Raw genomic sequence first — 17,151 nt, forward strand, 5'->3', positions numbered from 1 at the left:
CACTGGCATGTCCACACCCATGGTGAGATGCAGTGCTGCTACCTGAATGTGACTGATGTCTGCTGAATGAGCTCCCTTTATGTGGATGCCCAGGACAAGGATCGCATGGCCTACCACATCTAGGGTGTGAACAGCACACTCACTGATGGAGCAGTGGAAGTACTGCCACTAATGAGAGTGTGATCTGGCATGGCCACATTGGCTGACAGCAGATGATGCAGCTGACCTACATTAATGAGGATGCCTTTCAGTCCATCACAGACACCCCTTATTACAATGTGTCATTTATCCAATCCAGTGAATTGGCAACATAGTGTAGGCAGTCATGCATGTCAGACTGTACCACATCCACAACTCTGAGCATTTGTTTGGAGCAACTATGGGAACATGTCTGTGATTCCATGATGGCCCTAAACATACTTTGAGTGGCACGGGAAGTGACACTTGCACCAGGTGGAGGAGGGACAGTAGACTCCCTCTGATCACCCCTATCAATCCTTCTGTGTGGCACCTCACCCACACTTTGGCTACAACTAGAATTAACATTCACTGAAGCCACAGTAGTCACACTTCCATGATTAATGTCCTCGCTCTCCATCTGTCCAATATTTGTGGACTCAGTGGACTGGGTAGGCATAGGTCTACTGGCTGTGTTTGATGGAAATGCAGGATATGGCTGTATATCACCTGTGTATCATAGTCAACTTCTGCATCCCCCAACTGTGCTTCAGTTTGGCCACCATCATCCACAGAGTCTACTAATACACTGACATTAGGTGACACAGGGCCCACACTCCCACTGTCATGATCACCTGTAATAAAAAGCAAGAAGCACAGGAATGCATTAATAACAAAATCACACAATAAAGAAGAAATAAAGTAAAAATAAACAACCAAAACAATGGCCAGTGAAAATTATTTGATAACAATCTTGGCGCCTCAGCATTCAGCCTTCAAGAGATTGTTTTGGTTGTTTATTTTTACAGAAATACATTAATACCTGAGGTACTATAGTGAAATATATGCTAACTAATAGTGCTGCAACTATTACATAGAGTACAGTAATGCACACAATAGGCCTGAGATCAAAATCATACACTACAATATATTTTTTTAATTCCTCAGCAGTACTGACATAAAAATATTTGTACAAAAACTAGACCGGTTTCAGCTGTTTAAGCTTTCATCAGTAGTTGCAAAGACAAAATATGAACTGCTCCTTATATACCCTAGCCTTAGATGGACAACAACAATTTTTGTATATTTTATTTGTATGCTGCATATATATTTATTTATTTTTTGTAATATAATTAATGATTTTTTCTTCCTTGACAGGAAGTGATGTTATTGCTTTCTTATAGGGTATATAAGGAGCAGTTCATATTTTGTCTTTGCAACTACTGATGAAAGCTTAAACAGCTGAAACCGGTCTAGTTTTTGTGCAATAAAATCTATGCATTGGAACCACTCGAGGTGCTGGCTTTATTTTTCAGTATTGGTCAAACAAGCTTGGTTGCCGAGCACCAGTCGTACTTGAATAAAAATATTTGTCTTACAATCTGCAGAAGATATACTGCACTGTACTTTAGACGGTCCAGAAAGAAGCTAAGCAACAGGTAAAGGCAATATCATTACAATTAACAGTAACACAGGGGGGTAATGCATTTATCCATTTATATGTGCATTAACTCTAATGTCAACAAGAATGTGGCTGATAATTCCAACCCAAGCTTATAATTGTAGCAATATTCAATACCCCCCAAAAAAGACATGTGACACACAATTAACCTATTTATTTAAATTGTTTTACTATGCAACAGTATTCCACTGTTCAAATAACAAATCCTACCTGGAAGCTCCTCCTGGGATATGCTTGCGTTCTCATAAGGTGTTGCACCCACATCCTGTACATGCTGTCCTGCACTCTCCTGGGAGCTGTCTGGATCTCTGATAATGGCCAGGAACTGCTCAATGGGGGTTAGTGGGGGTTCCATAGCAGGCCCTCCCCACCATTTGGTCACAGCCCACTGCAGCTGCTCATCTGTGTGCATTAGTGATCATGTCAGTGGCCCTGTGGCGTACCTGTTTGTATGTTCTGCAGTGGCCACCCACAGCACTGAGGTCTTGCAATATTTGCTGCCATATTCTAATCCTTCTTGCCATATCTCCTCATCCATTTCCCAGGAGAAAAGCATCATATTGTTGAAACCCATCGATAATTACTTGTTTTTCAGCATTAGTGAATGGAGGGGGGGTCTCCATGGATTGACATGTCTGAATGACATATTCGCACATATTCAACAACAGAAGTATAATACACATAAGTATCACATAACTACAAAATAACTGTTTCAAGATAAAACAGAAAAGGTAGCCAGTTAGTATTACCCACTGAAGAAACATAAAACATTCTAGAGATGTGGAATAGTAACAACAGGCAGGATGCAAGACAAGGAGACTAACAAGAGCAACATATCCTTCGTTGGGCCATAACAGTAACTCACACAGTCCATTCTTGTTTGTGCCATAACAGTAACTCATCTTTGCCCCCCACCCCCCACAAAAGGGCAGGCAAATGGCACATTTTGCTAACAAAACATCTTTGAAATGCTAAAACTGCTATTAAAGGACTTGTCCCTGAAACAGCTGCACATATTTATCACACAGACCCCACAAAATAACAGACAAATAATGCATTTTGCTAACAAAAAATCTTTGAAAGCTTAAAATATTATCAAAGGGCCTGTCCCTGAAGCATCTGTACATATTTATCACACACAATTCTGTTGATAGCTTGACAAACATGCCCACGCTATCTGTACACTTCTAACTAATGCATACAGATAACATTGTTTTACATTATTCTTAAATACATTCCAGCATATGCACTATGTAGGTGACAAAATGGGACCATACCTGCTGAAGTTCACTTCTCTTCTGTACAGAAATATCCTGAAGGAAAAGCATTTTTGCAGTCTTTCAAACATATACAACTCTCCGCACCATCAGTTTGGCTAACTAAACATTTGCCTTTTTATAATGGTGTAGATTATTAATGGATTGTATCTGTCTTTATCTGTGTTTCATAGATGCCAATTACAGCATAAGCAGCTGAACTGCATGCTAATCAACAAATTTAACATGGTGAAGCTATTAAACAAGCTATAAAGCATCCATGTAGACTCCATGCTTTTTTTCCTCCAGATGTCAACACTTTGTAGTGCAGATACAGAAAGTCTACACAGACAGAATTTTAGGGACTGTTGCTAATAGGCCTACGCCAAGAAGGTGAAGAGTGTTCAGGCCACATTTAACTTATCACAACCTACATGATGTGGAGATTGTAGAGCACTATAGGGTGGAATGGGCACACTACAGGAACTCTGCTAGCTCTGCAGCCCTCAACTCAGAGCCAGAGCTAACCAAAGGGAACCCATCCTATTGGAAACTAAGTTATGTGTAGCCCTTAGAATCTTAGCTACAGGTACCTTTCAGAGACCAACATGGGACATGCTGCAGGTGTTACAGGCATCAGCATCTGGGATCCTCCATCAATTCCTGGATGCTATGCTTCAACATGCTAGTGAGCACAGATATATTCCCCATATTTCTGAGGATAGGGCCAGAAATATGCAACAGTTCTATTGGGTAGTGCACTACTCTGAAGTACTGGGTGCCATAGATTGCACTCATGTAGAAATTAAGTTGCCACCTGGGGAACAGGGTAGGCTCAACATTAACAGAAAGGGCTACCACTCTATCAACTGCCAAGTCATGTGTAATGCCAAGGGAGTCATCTTGGACATGTGTGCTGGCAACCCTGGCAGTTACCATGACTCACAAACCTGCCACACCTCCCAACTATACCAGATGTTTGCAAGGGGGATATCCCACAGTGTCATTTACTGAGTGATGCAGGCTATGCACTGGAACTGGTGGTGCACACGTTTTACCCCAAATAAGCAAGTTTTAGTCCGTGTAAGCATGTGTGCACGCGTGTGAGCTGCTGTGAGCGTGTTTGCGCTTGTGTGCGCGGCGCTGCCCCCCTGAGGAAACAGGAAGGAAAAAGGAAGCACAACAAATAGTAGGAAGCTACCAGGGAGTACTAGCAGAGCTAGCAGGTGAAAATTATCAGAATCAGGCAATTACACAGGCAGTACACTAGCCCAGCCCAGCCTAACTCTTAAAACTCTACAAACAACAGTCCATTATGTTTCTAACAACAGACACTGCAGTAAGCTAATAGAAGTAAAAACTGAAAAAGCTGCCATTGCTGTTATAAGGTGAAATATGCAACATGCTGAGGGTGGTGACAATGGAAATGCTGCTGGACAACCCACAGTGAGGAGACGGAGAAGAGTGTACAGGCCCAGGGTAACCTACCAGGGGCTACATGAGCTGGAGATAGTGGAGCGCTATAGAGTGGACAGAGACCTCCTGCAGCAAATTGTTGAGCTGTGCAGGCCACGCCTCACACACAGAACCAACAGAGGGAAACCCATCACAGTGGAAACCAAGGTATGCATTGGCCTAAGAATGTTAGCAACAGGTACCTTCCAGAGACCAACCGGTGATATGATGGGGGTATCAGAGGCATCAGCTTCTGGGGTACTGCACCAGTTCCTGGATGCCATGTCAGCACATGTCGGTGATCATGTCGGTGATCATGTATATTTCCCCAATTCCCGTGAGGTATTGGCCAGCAATATGCTTCTCTTCCAGCAAATAGCGGAATACCCTGAGTAGTGGGTGCAATAGACTGCTCGCACATATGCATCAAAGCACCAGCCGGTGAGCGGGGTAGGGTCTACTTCAACCGCAAGGGCTTCCCCTCCATCAACTGCCAGGTCATGTGTGATGCCCAGGGCATAATAATGAATGTGTGTGCTGGCTGCCCTGGAAGCTGCCATGATTCCCAGATCTGGCATCTGACGCAGCTGTACCAGACATTTGCCAATGGGCACATCCCACATGGTCACGTAGTGGGGGATGCTGGCTATGCACTGGAGCCGTGGCTGATGACACCCATCAGAAATGCATACACACCTGAACAGGAATGCCATAATGAGGCACACGCACAAACAAGTAATGTAATCGAGCGTGTGTTTGGGCTGCTCAAGTCACGGTTCCAGTGCCTCGACACATCTGGTGGAGCCTTGCAGTACTCACCAACTACATGTACCCAAATTGTCATGGTATGTGCTAGGCTACATAATATGATCCTGTGAAAACAGCTGCAGCTGACCAGCATAGGCCTGGACCAAACAGCCCCCCATTATAGCCAAGGCCATCACAGGCAGAGCGTGACTCGGAGGAGGAACAACCTGAGCCTGCCCCAGTAGGCAGAAGTAGGCGTGCCCAGTATGCTTTGCCCTTGGCAAAGAGGCAACGCATAGCACATACACTGGCTCAGTAGGAACTCTGGAAATTATACCTCTCTCTCTGACTCACACATATAGTAAAAGGGATGCCTAAGTTGACACTACCTGCTTTCAAACATGTACAGGGAGTGTAGTATGTGCATCTGACATAGGCAGCCCTGCAACACCACCTGAGGCATGATTGCCATGTGTTAAGCAATATAAAGCAGTGCTAAACAGCATTTACCACCATGTAGTATATGCAAACAAAATCGCACACACCAACTAGCATAACTGTGGTCAAGTTTGAGTAATATTGGGCAATGTCCAGCAATGCTGGTGAATATTGAGCAATGTCGGACAAGCCTGGTCTAAGTAGGGCATAGCTTAACAAAAGCCAACATGCTCATATTTGCTTAACTGGCCCTTAAGCAGTCTGGTCTGCTCAGTATAAAAATATAAAGCAGTGATGGGCCTCGAACCCAGGATACTGTGCACTATAGTTAAAGTACTGGACCACAAAACCATGACAGTATCGCAGTGGTCAGCCTGTATGAAGGAATGTTGATAAGTCTATGCAAAGTATCTCATGGAAACCCTGCAGGCACAGCACAATCCCTGTCGAGTTATGACACAAGGTGAGTCCTGCAGTAAGAACAGAACTTGACTTCTTACACACACAGTATAAATGTTAATATTGGTTATGTTCACGCACATCAACAAATGTAGTGGACCTCAAATAGCAACATACTGAAAGGTGACACTGGGCATGCTCACACACTTGAATAAATGAGACAAATGTCAGGCAACAAAACACGGAAAGCCTGAACTGGGCATGCTCACACACGTAGGCCATGTGTGAGTACAACAGTGGGCCACACATATCTGGCAGTTGCATGTGTTAACCCAGGAACTTCTCACTATCCAGCAATCCACCCTGTGCACACAGTTATATGACAACAGACACATATATAATATAGTGGAACCCTGTCATAATCAAATATGTTCTGCAGATACCTAAGTTGTTCATAGAAACTGGTAAAGCAAAGATGATAAAGACTTGCAAACAGTATCAGCAATAAACATTGTACATCCCGAACATTAGCATAGGTTCAGAGGTCGATACTGGGCTATCTGACCTAGGGCATGTACAAGCCTAGCCAGAGTGTGTTTGGCATTTGCAACCCAGTCAGATTACTACACTGTGCGTGTGAATAGTAGGTCACACAAGATAGCCCACGTACGCTTAGGCTAGTGTGCCTCTGTCTAGCAGGGATACAGAAGATATCCCAGGGGTAAACATACAGTCTCCTGTAGGTGGTCAGTGGGTGGCTCTGCCTATGTGAAACTGGGATTACAATCTGGAGTGAGTGGAGCCTCTGGGATAAGAATCTGTCCCTCCAGCATGTCCTATTAACATCTGTGCTGAGGTATATGTCCGTGGAGTGTGTAGCTCCAAGGGAGCCAGATATCCTAAGGTGGAGCATGTCTAGTAATTCTGGGTTGGGTATATCTGTAAACAACAGGCACACATCATATCCGAGTAGGTGTTAAGTGACTGAGTAGAGCTGGAGTTACTGCATCCAAACTGTGCAGGGCATCCATGTGAGTCCCTAGATTTGCTTGGTGAGGAACTTCTGTGGCCAGTACAGTTGCTGCAGGTGTTGGGTAAGGTACACCCCAAATGTGGCATTGTAACCAAGCATGGTTGTGATGAGTATAGGGGCACGATGACCTCACTCGATCTAGATGTGAAACCATATGGGATAAGGTGGCCTATATAGAAGGTCTGTCCAACCACTTTGGCAATGTGAATGTCAAAGGCGACAGTACGAACAAGTCATGTCCCCAAACCCCTAACAACTCCTACCATATGTAATGGAGTACTATCTATGTGGTAATGTGTGGGCATGTTGTTATTCCTAAAGGGGATGACTATGCAACCTAATGGCATTTAGCTGTAGGCTGTGGCTCAGGCACCAGTCATCCATCTCTGTGAGACCCTGTTTGAGTATGCATGTAGCAGCTGCGGAATTGATTATGGCACCCAGTTTGCAGTCAAGTGCAAACATGGTCAGCCATGTTCCCCCTGTGGTAGCCTGTACATCAGAGAAATATATACTGAACAAGAGAGGTCCCAGGACCGAGCCATGTGGGATGCCTCATGTAACTGGTGTATAGTCAGACATGGCACCTGCAATCCTGACCATGCGGGTGCTATCCCTGATCCAGGTAGCAATCCATCATGTGAGATATGTGTCCATATCTACGCTGGTGAGCCTATGCATAATGGCCCAGTGGGTTATTGTGTTGAAGGGTTTTGCAAGGTTCAGGTAGGCTGTGTGGACAACCGTCCCTATGTCAATGGACCTGTTAACCATTTAAAGAATACAAACAGGTTCAAGAGGCAAGATCTGCTCACAACAATGCTGAAATGTGTAGGACACAGTGTCTGTAGGTTCCCGATGTCTATGTGTATTAGTCCCATGACAATACGCTCCATAGCTTTGCAGAACAGGCTAGTTAGGCTTATAGGGCAATATTGTCTGTGGTCCATTGTGGCACCAACTCTGTAGAGTGGGACCACTGTCGCTGTACGCCATTCCTTGGGTACATATCCTGTAGTAACTCCGATATTGAACAGTGATGTAATGTGAGGGTTACATCTGTCATGATGCTCATGTAAGATGCAGGCCGGGACACCATCTGGTTCCATTGATGCTGTGATGTACGCATTGGGCAGGGCAGCACTCACCTGTTACTGTGTGATGTCAGGGCGGTTACACTCTGTTGGGATGTATAGTTGCTCCTTAGTGGGGATGGGGGGGAGACATCTGCACTGAACCTGTTTGCCAGGATGTTGGCAATGCCAGTGGGTTCAGGGTAAGTTTAATCAGTATGCAGTAACTCACAGCATATCAGTGAGTGTCCCCCCAGGTTCCTGACATAACTGAAGAAGGCTGTGTGATAGTCCTAAGTGTCTGGTGCAATTGTCCAGTAGAAGCAGCCCTTAGAAAAGTTCATGAGTGATCGTAGCTGTCTGCTAGTACAGATCACAGATATCTTCCCCATCTGGGATTGTACTCTATCATGTAGTAGCTTCCTCCTGACGTCGTACAGCTTATTAGTGGCTGGGGTCTAGCAGACAGATCCCCTGCCATTGGAGGAGTGAGTCCTGTTGTTTTTTGGGATAGCACAATCCATGCAGTCCACTAGGTGTCCATAGAATGTGTATGTAAAGGATTCAGCAGTGTGATCCGTATTTGCCACTGTCTCAGGATCTCTGAAGGATACCACCTTGCTTTGGTGAAGTGAGACATTGGCTCATGAGAAGTTCACCAAGATTACCCAGGATGGGTGTGTGGAGGGTATATGTATGTCCAGTGAGATACATGTATGTCCTGACCTTACCAATGAGGGGTATATCGCTGGTGTGGAACATAGAGTCCCCATGTTGGGATGATCAGGTCCAATATATATTCCCCCTTGTGGCTGTGCTGACTGGTTGTGCAATAGCATATGAGTCTACAAATTGTAGCGACTGTTGGGCAAGGGTGTTGGGGCTTGAGTAGTATCCCTAGTCAATATTTGTGTATTTGAAGTCACCCAATATAATGGTGTTTGTGGAGACCTTCATATTCTCCATAGTTCCCATGAAAGCCGAGTATGGTTCCTGAGATTGGGAGGGTGGTCTGTAGCAGGCAACAAACTGAAATACAGCTTTGCACAATGTAGTTGTATATGTATGGTCTGTGATGCTTTGTGCAGTGCTACTAACCCGGAGGTGTGTGTATCTGTGATGTATATGGATACTCCCCCTAGTTGTGTTGTCTGTTCCAAGTCTTGTGGTCAGAAAGCATGGTATGAAACATAACCTGGTAGTGCTGGTGTGCATAAGTGAGCCTGAACCAGGCATCTGTTAGTGCACATATATGGCTAATCTCCATACAGAGGAGAGTCCTGAGTGACCGCAATATGAGGGTAACACATATGGTGTTGAGCAGCATTACCCTTAGTTTCATTTAACCTGTAATGTCTATGGAGGTGGGTTTGTCTTCTGAGCCCTGCTTAAAAAAGGCACTATGGTGGTAGCAAGAGCCTTAGCCAGCATTCGAAAGTCCAAGGGTGACAGGTGCAAGCTGTCCATAGTGAAGCTATGTGGCATTTCGAGCATGTCACCACAGGCTGACAGACACTGTATCCCCTATGAATGACACGAATTTGTTAGCCAACTGTTAAACATGATATGTTTGTCTGTATACTGTGACATCATAATTGGTGGGTGCAAGATGCTAGCCAAGGTCAGGGTCATACTGGCCTGGGGTACATGATCAGAGTGTTTCTCCATGTATCATGTCATGTGGTCCAGGGAGTAATGTCTGAGGTTTTACGCACCAGCATGGACAATGATGGTGCCAGTCCTGTACTTGCTTTGGAGTGACCTGACTACATGTGTTATGTGGCAGGTCCTGACACCCGACAGACAGCCCAAAGTGACTATTCCCTTGTTTGGGCTGGTGAGTGGTGTGTCAGTGTGTCTGACAATAAGTGTTGCCTTTAGCAAGTGTATTAGGTGTGTTGTTTAGCCCGAAGGGCAGTGACTGTGTGGCACACTGACATTGTGAACTATGTGATATGTGGGTATTGTAGTGGGGTAGCAGTTGTGTGTGTGTCTGCATTGGAGGTCTCTGCTGATTAAGCAGAGTTCATTTACAGCATCTGAGTATGTCTATGTGTGATAATGTGGTTTGAGTGCTGTCGCTAGAGGATATGTGAGACTGATATGTGGTGTGTGTGGTTACATTCACCACCTGATAGACTGTGCCAGTCATGGGTCGAAAGAGTTCAGCACCCTGTATGTCTATATAGGTGCATCCCACACATATATCTGAGTTTGTTGGGAGGAGGAGAGGGTTGTCTGTGTACATGAGGCAGATGTGACATTGTGTCAACATCACAATATTCACCAGCTGGACTGGAGAGCACACACAAAACCAACCCCTGGGCTTGCCAGGATATTATGATGACATACTCTGTAGCCTGATCACAAAGGATCAATAGGATGTTAAGTGTGTAAAAGAGTATAACAGGGATTAGTGCTCAGGTTCGTTGGTGTTTTGTAAAGAGTAGCTGAGAAGGAGTCCAGACTGAATCATGACACCTCCTTCAGCTATGTCATAAATAGCAATGTACACCCATATATGTCCTGAGTAAGGGCCAACTGTACCTGACTGACAATGCCGACATCCTGACAGACAGGCTCATATATACATACCCACCTCCCACTGACGATAGTCCATATCATCATACCAGGAGATATCACATGTAGAATGGATGAGCAGCTACCCCCAATGCCAAAAGCATGGCAGCAAGTGGAATACATTGATTCCCAATATGTGTCATGCATAAACTGCAGAACAAACAGATCCTGCACCTGAACAGTCAGCTGAGCCTCACCCCCTACACAGGATGTGGAACCAATGAATGTGTTACAGCAAAATATGGCACTCCCCACAAGTGTTGGTGCACAACACACCATGGGAAGTACAGTCCAGTACGCCTATGAAGTCTGATCTGCAAGGTCATGGAGTCCATCATGGTTGAAGTCATAAACAGAGCTATTGGAAGCTGACATACACACAACCCTACCAACTGTGGTGTGTTCATGTGCGGATCATGGTTCCCAAACATGCTAGACTGTTTGCAAGGCAGCCACCCAGGACATACATCACTGAACACAGCTACACATGTCTCACATAGACTTTGAATAGCCCTTCATCAACATTCCAGGCACATGTAGTATCCACAAAACCAACAAGCTGTGCATAAATATGTGTTGACATATGAAGGAATGTCAATGTGTCCACAGATAGATCACACAAGGTAAGGATTATGAGATCCTGTTCAACCTGTTGACACCTGCCGACCCACATGGACCATTCCTGGAATGGCATAAAACAAAGTGCACACACATCACCATGTCCAGTCTGATGATATCACCATCCTATAAATACAGCAGCAGAAGAGAAGCCAGCCAGTAAAGCAAATAGCGCGCTGTGTTAATGTGCCTCTCTCTAATATCTTAACATAGTTAGGCAGGGGTTTGAATCTTGCAAACACTGACTGTGTGTGTGTGTGTGTGTGTGTGTGTGCAGCTTCCTTTGAGAAAAGTACCCTTTTTGGAGACTGGGAAAACTCACTAAAAGAGGTACATTCCTCTTTGGAAAGTCTGACAATGTCACCATCCTACAAATACAGCAGGAGAATAAGACCAGCCAATAAAGCAAATTGTGCGCTGTATTAATGCGTCTCTCTCTAGTATCATAACATAGTTAGGTAGGGGTTTGCATCCTGCAAACACTGACTGTGTATGTGTGCAGTTTCCTTTGAGAGGAGTGCCCTTTTTGGAGACTGGAAAACTCACTAAAAGAGTTACATTCCTCTTTGGAAAGTCTGATGATGTCACCATCCTACAAATACAGCAGAAGAAGGCAAACCAGCCAGTAAAGCAAATAGCATGCCATGTTAATGCATCCCTCCCTAGTATCATAGCATAGTTAGATAGGGGTTTGAATCCTACAAACACTGACCATGTGTGTGTCACTGTTGGTCAATGTGGTGTGGGTTTTGGTTTTACTATGGTAGGACATATTATGATTAAAACAGTAAGTGCATTCCACACATCTGGTATCTGCGTGGCAAATATATATGTGTACATGTCCCCTCAATCAGTACATAGGTGTGAAGCCTGCATACTACATGAATACATCTGTTTCCATTGACAGGTTGTGCCGCTGCTTCTCAGATCGTAGGTCACATATGTATGTATGTGACAAGGCCATCCACTTTTATGATCTGTGGCCAAGGTCATCTGTGCCACACACACCCATGACAGTTACTAAAGAGTAGTGTGAGTGAGGGTATATGCCTGGGGTATATGTCAGACATGCTCATATACAACAACAACTGGCAATAATGGACAGTCTGTATAGGTGTACAACTGCCTTGTGGATATGCATTCAGGCCTCTAATGTCTTATGTGATACACCAAGGGACTCCACAATACCTATGGATATGTGGATACCAAGGGACACATGACATAACACGAGGCTGTATGTACACATTGGTACCCAGCATACATGTTGAGGTCTACCATTGATGTGGTACTGACGGGATAGTATGTATAGTAAATGTGGATGACTATGCCATAGCTGGCTTACTGCTATACAGCATGTATCAGACAACAGGTATCTGTCTGTATGATACCCTTGTGTAGGATATGCGTCCCATCCAGGGAATGCATTGTAGGTCAATGCATGCATTTCCAGATGTGGATGGACACATCCCTAGTGTGTTTGCATGTACCTAAGGAGGCTGTATGCCAAACAAGTATGGTCACAGGAATGGGTGGCGGTCAATACCACTGGTTAGTGTTAGAGTATAGTACCGGAAGGATCCAACTGTTACTGAGTTCCCTACAACTGTGTGTCATTTGTCAGGACATCATCCAATGATTGCTTATAGTCATGCTGTTGAAGTTGTGTATTCTACCAGACCACAAATCATTGACAGATATTAACGGTATCACCCACAGCATAGTGTCAACCCATGTCATACACACATGTGGACCCATGTTAGTACATAACTGTAGTAGAATGCATACCGGCCAATGAAAGATACTATGAGATGTTAACAATGTGTACAACAGGGTATGCCACACGTCCCATGTGTCCACAATGCACGTACATGCAGACAGTGTGCACCCACCATGTTCACAGATGTACACTCGCTAATCTGTACTGCACACATCACACACGTACTGTCCACTCACTAACACATGCTGGCAACACATTACACTTCAGCTATGTGGCACATTAGTGGACAATACCTACTCAGATCTAACAGTAGTGTAAATAATGCTACATTGACAATCAGAGCTTTGATGCATAATGCTTGCTCAGACATAACTACAAGGATGTCATTACACTTTCCTGTTGACAACTTGCTAATATTGCTACACTGCTATAATGTCACCCTGTGCATCAGCACCATGTTATCCTGTTCCTGCATCAATGTTACAGATGACAGGAGATGACACAGGTATCATCATATGCACAGGGTGTGTTGTTGTTTGCCAGAGCCTGACATTGACCCATCCAATCGACATATCTGTGTGTGTGTGTGTGTGTGTGTGTGTGTGTGTGTGTGTGTGTGTGTGTGTGTGTGTGTGTGTGAGGGACAACAGTACAGCTTGGGCCAACGTTGATGTAACGTGTGTGTGTATGTGTGAACCCTAGTTGTTTGGTTAATGTGTGTGTGTCTGCATGCACACAGCTCCACCATGTGGCTGCCATATACGGTAGTTTGTGGGACAGCCACAAACTGTACCTGCTAGGCTGTACAGATCACTGTCTCTGGCCATGGGCACAGTACCTGTGCATGGCAGGGGTGCCACGGACAGTATCGGGTACCAACCCCAACTGGGTACTGTCATCAGAGGCAGAGGTATGACGACTGGACTCATGTCACTGCTGGGACTGGCCAGAGCCACGTGCATGTGGTCTACTTGGACAGTCAATGAACAGGCCAGCCCCAGCATGGCTGGGGCTGGTACTGCCACTATGGGAGCAGCTGTGAACTGTGGGCTGTCTGCAACCACTGCCAGCTGTTGCTGGCTTGCATCCACGTCAGTGTTGCAACAATCCCGCATGGTCCTGCTCATGGAAGACATATTGTGGAGGGAATCTACTGTCCCCCCCCAATGTCTATCAATGACCTCTGTGTAATTCTGGATGGCACCGGCAAGGTCACGGATGTTGTCATTGATAGCGGTGTAATGGTCCCTCTGTGCCCTAAGTCCCTGTCTGGTGTACCGTTCCATACGTACCTGAGCCTGCATTACAGCCCAGAACTGACTGGACATTGTAAGACCTGTGAGGGCACGTCTGCCAGGGGCAATACAACCAGCGGTACTCCCACGAGAACCCCTGGACCTCCGCCTATGTGGTACCATTCCAAGAATCCGGCTATGGCTGCTGTGACGGGATGCAAGTGCCATGGATACTACACTCTCCACGTCAATGACAACTGTATGCTTTTCCTCACCTATGGCCATTGGTGATGAGGGATGTATTGGCAGTATGAGTGTGCGCATAGATGGGGTTGAACGCTGTGTACTGTCGATTGGCGGACCAACGACAGACCCTGTCAAACCTTCCTGTGCCAGAATACATGTCCCATCATCACCACCATTCGTGGCAGTGGCTTCAGGTTCCCTGATGCTTTAGGCCACCCCTAACTCAGCACCTTTGAGAGGAAGACAGGAAACACACTTTACAGTCTGCACATGATGCATGCACACATGCACACATGCAGACATGCACACATGAACACATGAACACATGCACACATTACACATGCAGACATGAACACATGCAGACATGCACAAATGCACACATATACACTCCTCACTACAGCACATACACACACACACCAGCAATCCAACACATACTCTATAGTGGGTGAAGGTGAGTGTCAGTATCACAAGGCAAACAGTCACCACACACGTGTCAGCATGCAGAATATGTGTTGCACAAGACCATGCAGTGCAAGTGTAGATGCCCCTATTTCATGGCAGTGTACATGGATTTAATGCAACTGTGTAGTTGTTCAGTTATTGGCTACACCCTGGAACACAATGTGTACCTGGACACAACATTGCTGTGCAAGTATTATCAACTCTGCAATGCCCTGTGCACCATCACTCACAGGTATGCATGCCATGGCTGCATGTGTTATCTGTGTGACACATAGATTACAATGTCTGAGTACAGTGTCTGTGTCCATAGCAGATAACAGTGGGCAAAGGTGTAGCACATGCATGCTATGTACACACACGGGATGTGTGGTGCATGTTGACGTGAAGGAATCCCAATGCTCGACATGGCCAGTGTACAGTGGTTATGGTGAGCATGGGACATATTGCAGATATGTCGGTGCCAGTCATGGCATGGCATGCTACATGACTGCAACATTAAACAACACACATACCCAATGTTTGTCATGTGACCTATAGACCCACTAGCATTCCAGGACATATATGTGACACTTTGTTTGGATGGCGACTGCTGTGCATATTGTGTATACTGGCATATTTAAGCACACACAACATGCTGTGCATATTGTGTATAGGTGCATATGTTTGCACACACACAACATTGAGGTGCACAGCAATGACTGCTATGAGTAGTACTGTGGTTACTGTAACTGGATGTGGTGTAGTACCCAGTGCCATCATCATCATGCATCTTGTGGTCACTCACAGCTGCTAATGTGTGCAAGACCACCGCCTAGCATGCTGTACCTGAACTGCAGTGCCGTGGCTTTGTTCACAATTACACAGCCACTTTGTACATGGGTGTGTGAGGTGCCCAATAGGGAGCATTGCCTAACATGACTGTGTTATGTGTTGCAGAGCATTGCACAGCCCCATGATAGGCCTCTACCCCTGAGGTACATCATGTGTGTGTCCATGACATGTGGGATACTGAAGTGTGACCTTACAGTGGGTGTGTGTGCTAATGCCAAATGTCGCATGTTTTCGTGTACTGCGTATGATAAACGTGTTCTGTTGTGTACAGCTGTAGCAACTATGCATATCCAATGTGCAGTACAGTGTTGCCACAAATGTGTCTGCTGCTCTGTGCATTGCATGTGATTGAGGCAGCTACTGACTTTACTGAGATGTTTAATGTCTCACAGCAAACATGCACAGCATGCATTATGCATAGGTGTGTTACGTGTACATGGCCTACACCTCACCTATGACATGCACATGTCATTACCAATATTAAAGTGTTAACACACTCACCAGCATGTATTGTCTACCCTGCTGTCACACCAGAGGGACCTACAAGAATATGGCACAGTTTGTCAGTGGCCACAACTGTGGCATTGCTACTGTGAGTGTGCTAAACTACAGTAGAACAACAGTCACATGTGTACAGATACTATTCCAAATATCAGTATTGCACACAATAGGCAGCACAACTGCTGAACACACAGTACACATCTCACATATGCATATTCTAACAATACAGGTAACATTAGTCTACAGCTAGGTCATATTACCTGCACGCTCCATGTCATCATGCTGGGTGTCTCCGGCCTCGATGATGACACATGTGTGATGCTGTTGCTGCTGTAGACCAGGAGCCACCATGCTTAGGAGCAGCTCCTCCACTCTGGTGAGGGGGGATGTATGGCCGCCCCACCACCTGTGCCAAGCTGTTGTCTATGGATATCAGACGCACGTCAGCGAACATGTCTAATTAAATCACTGTAGTGATGGCGTACCTGCTCATATGTTTGGTTATGCATGCCTATGTCATTTACCCGATGAAGAAGATCTTGCCACAGTGCAGTACTCTCATGCTGGTGCTGGCTGGCCCTGGAAAAAAGCAGTATATAGTGCTGCACCAGGCTGTTATGTATTTCTTGTTCCTCCACAGCTGTATATGACAGATTGCGTTGATGAGCCATAACCCTGGAAGATAATTAAACGATATGTGTGAGCAAGTCATGTGGCACACAACATTATTAAGTACAGATATCACTTAACTGCCATATATAGCATCTGTTTGTCTGTCAGAGGATACACACGTTCAATACCACATATCAGTGCTCAGTCCAAAACTGTCTGACAGTGCCTGCCACACTCCATATAACAAACCAGTATACACCAGTACTCGGCACACTGTTTGGGATACAATGCACAACCTCGCCACAGGGG

The sequence above is a fragment of the Protopterus annectens genome, chromosome 8.part0 (assembly GCF_019279795.1).
Source record: "Protopterus annectens isolate FY-2018-M chromosome 8.part0, PAN1.0, whole genome shotgun sequence".
Classification (NCBI taxonomy): Eukaryota; Metazoa; Chordata; order Ceratodontiformes; family Protopteridae; genus Protopterus; species Protopterus annectens.